The sequence below is a fragment of the Pteropus vampyrus genome, unplaced genomic scaffold (assembly GCF_000151845.1).
Source record: "Pteropus vampyrus isolate Shadow unplaced genomic scaffold, Pvam_2.0 Scaffold28, whole genome shotgun sequence".
In the NCBI taxonomy this organism is placed as follows: domain Eukaryota; kingdom Metazoa; phylum Chordata; class Mammalia; order Chiroptera; family Pteropodidae; genus Pteropus; species Pteropus vampyrus.
The window spans coordinates 10381101-10391828 of record NW_011888809.1 but is presented as its reverse complement, the minus strand read 5'-3'; positions in this window follow the sequence as shown (position 1 = coordinate 10391828).

The following is a 10728-nucleotide window of genomic DNA, read 5'->3' as shown; positions in this document are numbered from 1 at the left end:
AATAAGTCCTGATAATTAGACCATTCTCCTTGGAGACCCAACACACTCTCATTTCACCAGTAAAGGCACACATAAGAAAGATGTTTAATGACTTTATCCTTTGCATCTCTAGCCACAGAGAGGAAATGGAAAATAAATACATCACACTTATTGGTTCAGAGTATGGTTAACTTGTCTAGAATTGCATTTATTTTGATAGTTGGACCTCTATATCACTCTGAGTCAGAAACCGCATTTCCAGAGTGATATACACGCTCTGACTTTTTTCTAATTCCACAATTCAGTTCTTCTGTCTGCTTTCTTCATCTTGATTAGAAAGGTGATATGAACTAGAGGAGAAAACATGAACTTCGCAATCATCGAAACTTACCTCAAATCTCAGCTTCTCGAGTTACCGTAGGGAGATGCGACGATTTATACTTTCTTAGCCTGTCTCTTTTACTATAAGATAGATATACGCTTGCTTGTTTTTTGATGATTATCAAATGAGATAAAATATTGAAGAGCCAATTGCAAGTCTGAGATAGGAAGTATTTCTTAGTATCTCAATTTTGCTTTGAAATGCCTGTCCTTGTGACATTTAAAAAATCCAGCCTTCACCATTCCTGCTTACTTCTTAATCCTTTCATCTCTGTCCAAGCCTACTCCCTAATCTCCCAGGTTTCAGCCAGTCCCATCCTCTGCAGATTCCCAGCTGCCACCAGACTGGTCTCCCTAAGACAGCACATTGTCCATGTCATCTTCTGCTCCAACTTGGTTATGGCCCATATAGGTGAGTTTGAAGGTTGTCATTTATTCACTCCTTTATTGACTGATTTCATAAACAAATATACATTGACTCCTGGGATCTGCACACACCCTTGGAAAGCGCTATGAACACACGGATAAATAAGGATCTTCCTAAGATCTCAAATATAGTGAGAAAACAAGACAAGAGAGTGACGTAGCACGATACGATGCACACTGTTCTAGAATGCAGTAGTCTCTCCCCAACGGTAGATCCTCATTCTTATACATGTGATTTTCCTTGACTTCTGTATATTTCACCCCGATGGTGAGGATTTTGGATGAATGCAAAGAGTCGCTCTTCGCCGATGACAACTTAGTTAGTGAGAACATTTAGCACACCATTCGCGTATGGGATTGCTTGGAATGATGCGCATGCGTGCGGGCAGGTGCTTTGCCTCATTCGTCTCCGAATCCTCAGACGGGACAGAACATGGTCTGCTTTGCCCAGTAAACGGACGAACGACGAATGGAAAGATAACTGGCTTTAGAGGCAGACATTAAACTAAATCTTAGCCTCGTCAAGCAACAATTGTAGGCGCTAGAGATGTGATTTCATGTTCCTGAGCATGGGCATAAAGTGAAACTGATAAAAACTACCATCAAGATTGCTGTATTAATTAAAATAACACGAATTAGGTGCGCAATTCAGGGGCTAGCACATAGTAGGTGTTCCCAAACTTGTCAGTTCCCTTCTCCCTCTCCTTCTCTTATGAAAATCTGCTGAGGTAACACAGATAAGGCAGTTCTCGCAGTGTCTGGCACCTAACTAGGACATATTGGTATACTCCTTTTCGCCGTCCGCTGTGGATAGCCGAGATGCTATTGTAGAGCTTTGCTTCTGAATGGAACAACTGAAAAGAATCAATACATGTCAATGATCTCACTCAAACACATTTCTCGCAGAGCACTGCATGCCTCAGACCTCATTACTTAGGGACCAAAAATCAGCAGGCACATAAGTGCAATTTGTCATTTAAACAGTATATATAGGCCTTGGATCTAGTTGCATAGAGTTGCTTAAACATCCACGAGTGTTGAATCTGCCTCTTATATAAACTTTTTACTTAGTTTTTACTTCTACCTATAAAATATGGGGTGTAGCTCTTTCTCGAACCAGGCACATAGGTCTTTTGTACATTTGTTTTGATTTTACCAAAATGCTAACTTTGCCTCGGGCTTTCCAAAAAGTTGGACTTCTCAAGAACTTTAAATTCCTTTCTGTATAGACAAAAGGCAACGACTAGTTTCCCACGCTATGAGATTATGCTATGTATTTATGGACTTTTGAAAATCTCTTTCAAGTCACAAGTCATTATGTATATGTGGGAGGTGGCTGAGAAGATGAGAGACTGGATATTTAGGCCACTTGTCCTGTTTTTTGTGGGTGATATAATTCAGTTTTCCTATACCATCTGTAATGGTAGGCACTTGAAAATTCCTTAGTGAATGGCTTTCATGTAATTAAAAGCATATGTATAAAGTTTGGAACCAGGAAATGCAAATTTTATACCTTATATTTTTCTTTATGGTTATTTCCCCAAAGGTTCAAATATTAAAGCAATAAACTCTCAAATAGAGACAGAAAGAGGTTTGTGGCTAGAAGCAAATGACCTGTCACATGGCTAGAACCTGGGTTTGTCCTGACAACATTTAGGAGCTGTTTCGGCCCAGCGTCAATTCCAGATGGCTCAGAAAACACACTTTGTCTTCATTTATGGCTTTACTCAGCTCACAAGTACTCAGTTCCTACTGTGTTTGAGGTACTACTACTGAGCATCAAGTACTAGAATGATAATCCAGTGAAGAAAAGCACATGCTCTCTCCAAAAAGTCTACTGAGGGTCCGAGAGACAGCATCTCCTCCTTTCCCATATTCTGTCTGCAGTCACAACGGGATACAGCTCTGAGGTTACAGCTGATTTAGAGGCGAGGAGGTGGATGAAAAGAAAGAGAGAGGCCCTCATGAAAGCACCGCTTACTCAGGGAGTAAAGTGTAAACACATTGGTTAATTCAACACGAAAAGAAATACCGCCTCTAGGAAACTTTCAGGTGAGGGGGGTATGTGAATTGGGAGGAGAGAGAGATCACCCCTTTCAGTTTGCAGACCTGGCACCCTTCACTATCCCCCTACTCATCACTGATCAATCTTGTACAGCAGAAGCCTCACCCCTCCACTAGGTGGGGTCTGGGACTGTGTGGGATTTTGTGTCTCAGTCACACAATGAGCACTGTCCCTTTCCCTTCCGTGTATCACACCGGGGGTCTGTTTGGTTCAAATCCACACTGGGAGTAGAGTCTGGCCCTCAGCACTAGTCTGCTTGACTAGAGCCTGAATTTCTGATCGATGCATCCCAATGCCTACTCCCGGAGAGCCTGAACTGGACATTTCTTGCCTTTGCGTCTCCAGAAGTCATAATCCTGTCCATCAGACAGCAACCTGACAAGTTAAAACAAAACAAAACGAAAACAGAAGTTTGTGAGATCAAGGTACATATTGCCCCTACCATCATCAGCAGGCCACACCAGGAATGTGGGCTGCCACCCCAACGGCGGCTTCCAAATTGGGGAATGGAAGATGCTGGTTAGAAAGGCAAAAATGTCACAGAAACAGTAGTTTTATCAAAATTTAACAGCTCCTTTTTTATTAAACGGTTTTCTGATTATTAGAACTTTTTACTTGACTGCAGAGGTCTGAAAATGTTGGTTCTGACAGAGTTACCCCTCTTAAACTTCGCTTCAGTCGAGTTTCCTACTCTGCCGTTTTCGGTGCTGTTACTCTGAATGATCTTTCTTAGAGATCCTTCAAAGATCTCCATTAAACCGAGTGAGCTGAAACATGCGCTATGTCCACGTGGCAGTAACTTGAAATAAAGAAAGCTAAAAAGTAGAGGATGTTTGAGGTCAAGGATAAAGGGGGGAAATGCACAATGATGTAACATCTATTGTCATGAACTGGATTTTGTCCTCTCCTAAGATTAAACTGTGAAGTCCTAACCCCTAGTGTCTCAGAACGTTACTGTATTTAGATACAGGGTCTTTCCAGAGGGAATTAGGGTAGAATGAGTTTATATGAGTGGGTCCTAATCCAATATCTTAGAAGAGGAGACTAGGACACATGCACATACAGAGGGAAGATGATCGGAAGACATGGAGAGAAGACAGTTTCCATCTGCAAGGCAAGGAAAGAGGTCTAAGAAGAAACCAACTCTGCTGAGACCTCGATCTTGGACTTCTAGCCTCCATAACTGTGAAAATATACATTTCTGTTGTTTAAGCCGTCGAGTCTGTGGTATTTTGTTATGACAGCTCTATTTAACTAATACGCCTGTCTAGCAGGGTTGGTCCAAAGACGGGAAATGAATACTCATTTAACTTTGTTAATCCCCGACGGACACTGTTTAAACCACAGTAAAAAGAGTTTGTGGAAAGGACCACAAAGGCAAAGAGAAAGAAACAGCACACGGCGATTTTGGAAGGCGGGAGGCAGATGAAGAAAGCCAAATTTTAACCCAGCAAACAAGAAAGCCCAGAAAACAACCAAATTTATGTTGCATCAATCCAAGATATTTGGGGATGAGCGGCTCCAGGTATATCAAAAAAGGAATGAAGGTGGGCTGAAAACAGGAGTAGTTGCTTCTATATTTAAGAAACATTCAGACACTTATCATGCTCTATCATCCTTTCCACCACCTGGTTACTTTCCTTCTCCCTCACTGTAGAAAATTTAGTCTCTGTAGAAGTAGAGCAAAGAGTTTTGTGCCTGGGAAACAAGATAGATTTAAAAAATACTTTAAAAAAACAGTAAAAATGGAGCTGTAACAATGTTGACACCTTTAGCTTCTCCTATTGGCTCCTAGAATGCTAGGACCCAAGACTCAAACTTCCAGGAAAATTTCGAAAGGTTTCCCTGGGAGAGCAAGAGAACATAACTAAAGATATTGACAGAGGCGGCTCTCCGCCCCCGGATGGCCAAGGAAGCTCATCTTTGCGACCAGGTTTCCACCTAAATTACAGAACACAGGAATTGAGTTTAATGACTATTTTCTAAACTCTCCCATATCATATAATTAGTATAGTCTAGATTCAGGGGAGAGAAGTTAATTCATTACATAAACAGATGGCTTAAAGAATTCGGGAATCAGTTCTCATGTAGTATCTGGTTGAGGAGACAGCATAAGACCATAGACAGAGGGCCCACCATGCACCCAGCACAAGAGATGAATGTAGAACCAGGGGCCTTCCCCGATGTGCATCATCCCAGATCTCAGAACTGATGACAAAGAAGAGGGGATATGTTTCCATTTAGAAAAAAACAAAACAAAAAAAACCCCAAAAACGCAGGTTTCAAAACATCGCACAAGAATCATCATTTTGTTTGTTTCCCCTTCAGTAATATTGGAAGTTAAAGTGTATCTTTGATGTCTAAAAAGGTAATTTCCAACCTAGAATCTGATACTCAAGCAAACTATCAATTAAGCGTTAGGGTAAAGCCACTTTCGGAAACCCGATTTTTCAAAGACGGTGCTTGTTACACCTTAGGAAGCCACTGCAGTATGACTTTAAACTAAAATACAAGAAGAAAGAAATTTTAAAAGGTAGGAATATCAACATCTTATACAAGTAGATACAAAAAAGAAGCAATTAAGAAAGTTAAAATTGGGTATCTGGGAGTTAGGAAAAAAAATATGTGTTTTTAAGAAACTCTGTAGAAGTGTTGAACAATTTCAATTATATCGAAGTCTAATTTTGATAAAAATAAAACTAATTAAAAAATTAAATGGGATAATATAATTAAGGTTATCTTGTGCACCATCCAGTATCGGTTCTCCACTTTCCACCTAATTATCTGACTATGGGATCTTGAACAAGTCATTGTTCTTGCGAGGTTTGAGTTTCCTAACTCAGTAAATGAGAGAATTGACCTATATTATGACCCTTTCAAATACTCTAAGATTTTATTAATCTACTTACTATTTACTAGGACTTCAGTGTAGTTACACAGATGCTGTCTTTGAATATTAACTTTTTCTGTCCCTAATTTTAACTTTTTTATCATAAACTTGATATTAAAGGAAGCAGAATCTAACATACACATGCAAGTTGATTTACTGTTATAAAAATGATGACATAGGCTATCTAGAAATATGTCGCCTTTGCATCTTTCCACATTCCATAAAAGTTTAGTACACCTACCCTTTTCTTCTCCTCCTAGTGACACTGAAGTGTCTCCCTACTGTTGAGAGAGGGTAAGACCAAGTGCATCAATAACAAAAGAGATCTCTCCAGTCTAGAAACGGTCTGCCCCTAGAGAAGCATGGCCGTTCGACCTATATAAATCCACTTCACAGTGTCTGGTCCATGGGAGACTTTTAATAAATGCTAGTTTATAGGATTGAAAAACCACTGCACAGACTTTGCGGCAGTATAGAAGGAAACACGCTTCCAGCCATACTCTTCTGGCCAATTGATAAAATGTTCCTCCCAGAAAGAGACTTCTGCAGCCTACCCAGTGTCTCTGCAGGGGCTAGTGTCTTATTAAATGCCTCTAACTTGTTCCTCTCCTTTCTAACTCTTCACTTCTCTGAACTGGTTCTTTGGCCTTGCAAGTAAAGCAAAGGGAAATTTAAACTGAATTTTGCCATGATGGCTGGCGGGAGCTGGACATGGGAGAGAGAGTGGGTTTGGGTGGTTTATACGACCCCACCATACCAGGCACTCGATTTAATTCATTTCAAGTTAAACTAGATTTATGTAATTAATATCTTACAGAACTTCCTCATGAAACTTGCTTGATTTAGGACAATTTCTAAGTGCTTTCTTCTCTTATTTGAAAAGAAACTTGAGACTCTGGTCTCTATTAAAGAGGAAGAAAGAATCATTGACGTCCAGCTTCTCTCCAGCTACTCCAAATCTGAGCAGACTGCGTGACTCATCTTTCCTAGAAACACAACAATGAGATCATCACGTCTGTTTCCTTCCCACTCAGAGAACAGTTGAAGTGGTTTCCAGTGTGTTCAATTTTTTTTTTTCCCTTTCTGAAAAGCTAGTTAATACAGAAGAGTTTAATCACATAATTGGAACACAGGAAGAAAGTGAACAGAGATCAATACAGTCTTCTTCTTCCCCCTCCCCACCCTCCGCCCCGAGGCAGCTCAATCTCTGTCTCCAAAACTAAAATTGCATAAATGATTAAAAGAGATACATTCGTATTTTTTAAATACTTCTTATAATAGGGAACTCGTCACATCCAGAGGCAATTTGTTCTGCTTTTAACGTCTCCTTTAGGTTGTTCTTCCTCACATGGACCTAAAATCTGATGACCTATAACCTTTACTTGTTAGCCTTACCTCTGACTTTTAGAACTAAAGAGATTATCCCTAGCTCTCCTCCAGCTCACATCCCTTCAGATACTTAAAGACAATTATCATATCACATGATTTGTGCTACTTCAAGTGTAGAATCCATAGACTATGGTTTGCTTTACTTTAGACACTCAGTTCTGCTTCCGGATTAACGATCTGGCCCGAATTAACAAAAAAGTCAAATATCTGGTTTTAAATTCCTTTAAATTACTGTTTCACCATATTGATATGTTGCCGCCACAGGATAGGCGAGATATCTGGGCAAATATTTTTTTTTTCCCTGAAGTGCATGCATAAGTTGGCATTGTTTTTGCATAACCAGTATCTAAACCGTGTTTATTATAAAACCATGAGCATTTCTTTATTTTAAAATACTTACTCTATTCCTGAAAGATGGTGTTTCGATCAAGTGATTGCATCGCTTCGATTTTAAAATTCACATTTATTAATTTTCATATTGCTTGGGTGCAAACAGAATGGAACAAAATGTATAATACTTATTTTATTTTTCTAGGAGGTTAACATTCAAAGACCATTCTACCAGAACTTTCTCAGAGTCCCCTTGAAACTGAAATGGAATAGAAAGCCAGATTTATCCCCGGTTGCAAAAATAAGGTTTCTTGAGCAAACAGACAAGCAAAACGACTAAAACAAAACAGAGCATTAAGAAAATATCCGAGTAGCCCAAATAGCAGTCCAGCTATACCTCCATACGCGAGGAAGCATAAAAGAAATGGAAGTTTTAGATGTTCGACCCGGAAAGAATCTTATAATTTCCTATGTAGGTTTAAGGGCACCAGCAAGTTAATTTTCAAATAAATCTTGAAAGTACAGACTCAGAACTTTAACGCTAAAATAGAATTTAGAGATACAACGAGCCCTGGACTGAGGAAGACAACTTGGCTTGATATGTGACTACGCTATTTACAAGCAGTGTGGCCTAGCTCAGGAAGCCGTTCCTCCAGATCCTGTTAAGATGAGCCCACGTTTCTGAGACTCTTGCCGAACTGTGGCCACTGCAGAACTCTGAGAGATTAGAGCCTGAGGTACAGCCCTATCTTAAAAGGATTTCTAAACTGAGCGAACAGAGGTGTTAAAATACAAGCCAGAAGTGCTAACTCGTTAAGTCTTGGAAACGAGTGGTGTCTAGATCCTAGGTGGGCCTTGGTCCCTGGAACTACCGGCTTCGTAAAGCAGAGAGATCATTCGGGTGGGAACTAGGAGGATGGGGTGAAGTAAATGATGTCATATTTCAACAAAACTGTGGAGAATAAAATGAATACTGTGGCCGAGATACATGTGAACTCTGGCACGTGCACCTCATCCGATCAAAGAAGATCACATACGGAGGGCCAACCGTAATCTAAACACTGCAGTGTGACCTGGGGGACCCACCCCGCCTTTCCGAAATGTCCAGGAAAGACATTACACCAGCTGTTGCACCCTGCATTTCTAGTCATTGCACGAACCATCCTATGCATTCATTTCCCACACGCTGTTCTTTAATCAGTCATCTTCCTCTTTGATCGAATGTCTACCTCTGAGATGTTTCCCAGCCTTTTCTGCATAGTCCCCGATGCGTGGTTACCCAGGTGTCAAGTGACGTTTGTGGAAAAGCGGAACCTTAGCTCGCCACGGCTCTGCGGGACCCCTGTGCAAAGATCCTCCGGACGCGGCCAAGACATGTTCTGCTCTCTTTCCTCTAATTCCGTTACTTTCCACACTTAGAAAAGTCAGCTATAAACTTTTCCAGTTCCTCAAAATAGCTATTTCCACACTTCCCAGAACACTTTTCCGGCTTTTTTCCAGGAACGTTGCTCAACCTTGACTCGGCCTTAGTTTATCATTTTTAGTAGATGGGGTAGAACGAGAGTGGTCCTCACACAGACTGGATAAGCGTTCGTTTAAGCAGCTGCGGGATCAGGGAGGCGCTCACAGTGGACTGTCAGAAACGGAACCAAATGGAACTTGACTAGTTTGGGGCCACTGAAAACTGCAGTGAGAAGTGCGTGAGCTGGCTGGTTTCTGCTGGCTCTCCTGGAGGCTGTCTCTTCTTCCCACGGTGCCCCGGGAGACCAGCTGACATTCTGCATCATTGACTCTTGACTTTTGACTTCAGGTTTGCTTTAGCTAATCACAGAACCTAGCAGGATACTGGAAAAGAGAGGTCCGGCCCCACCAGGGCAGCGATTTGAAAGTAGCTACGTGTCCACAACACAACACACAGCTTCTGCTGGGCGGTGCTTGCCCACGGCTCCGGCTCTCTTGGGTTCTGTAACTTTGCTGCCTCCTCTTGTCCTTCCAGGGCGGAGGCAGATGCCCAGCTGGGGCGATGACTGTGGTTATGCCTTATTGGCTCTCTGAACCCTGCTCACACCTCTGTAAATAAGCTCTTCATTAAACACGCTTTGCTCATCCCTTTGAGCCTGTTTTCTGCTAAGACCCTGATTGCTACAACACCTGCAGATGTAACGAGGGTAAGACAGACAGGTGAACATTTTGGAGGCAAACACATACATTTGATGTTTTGATAACTGTATCGAATTCAGAGTACGAAAATCTAGGCTATTCCTCATTCTGCTACATAGCTGCTTTGTGACCTTGGCAAATTATGCTCTCAGAGGCTCAACTTCCTTATCTCTAAAATGGGAATAATGCTTAACTCACAGCCTCGATATATAAATTAAATGATTGGAAACCTAATATAACCATCTGCTCTTTTTCTCGAATTTCTATCTCTTTTGCATTCTGATAACATTTTACAAATAACTAATTAATATCTGGGTTCTTCCTACTATTTATCTTTCCCAGCCGGTCCCCCAATATTTTCTGGATTTGCTCTTCGCTTTCCTCCCTTCACCTCCAAACCCCAAAAGACCCCGTAAGCCACAGCGCTGGCCCCGAGCCCTCCCCTCGTGACTTCAGTATTTGTGTTGGGGACCACCCAGGCTGGGAGTTGCCCGCCGAGGGAAAAATGTTTCCATCCATCCACCCCCCCACCCCAGGCCCACCATAAACCCTTTCTTTATACTCACTTTTCTGAGATGTAATTAAGTGGCTTGGACTAAGTGCCTTGTTTAACTTTAAAACTCGCCTAAGTATTTTCAGAGCTTTTATAGGAATGCCTTCTCTGGCGGCCTCCGAGTTGGGCCAGGAAGGGTTTGTGCTTAAGATTCCCATTCTGACCATACTAGATTTCTACTTCTCTAGTTAATTTATTTAGAAAAGTTAAAGAAAGAAAAGCCCAGCAACTTCTTTTCTCTAGAAGAGAAGGCAAGTAAAAATGGAAACTGTAATATGTATTTAAAGGCACTTAAATAAAAATTCCTTTTACTGCAGCCCGACTGGGCTGGAGAGAAGCGAGATTTTCCTAACGAGACGGACCTCGACCGCTTTGGGACCTTGGCATCCTTAAGCACCCTGAGTTCTGGTTTTCTCATTTGTAAAATAAAGATGATAACGTGTACCTCGAGGGGGAGATCACCGATAATGAAGGACTTGGGAACGAGGAGGGAGACAAGGTATGAGGGTGCTCTCACGCTGCAGCGCCCAGGAGGCCCTCAGAGAATGTTCTGTT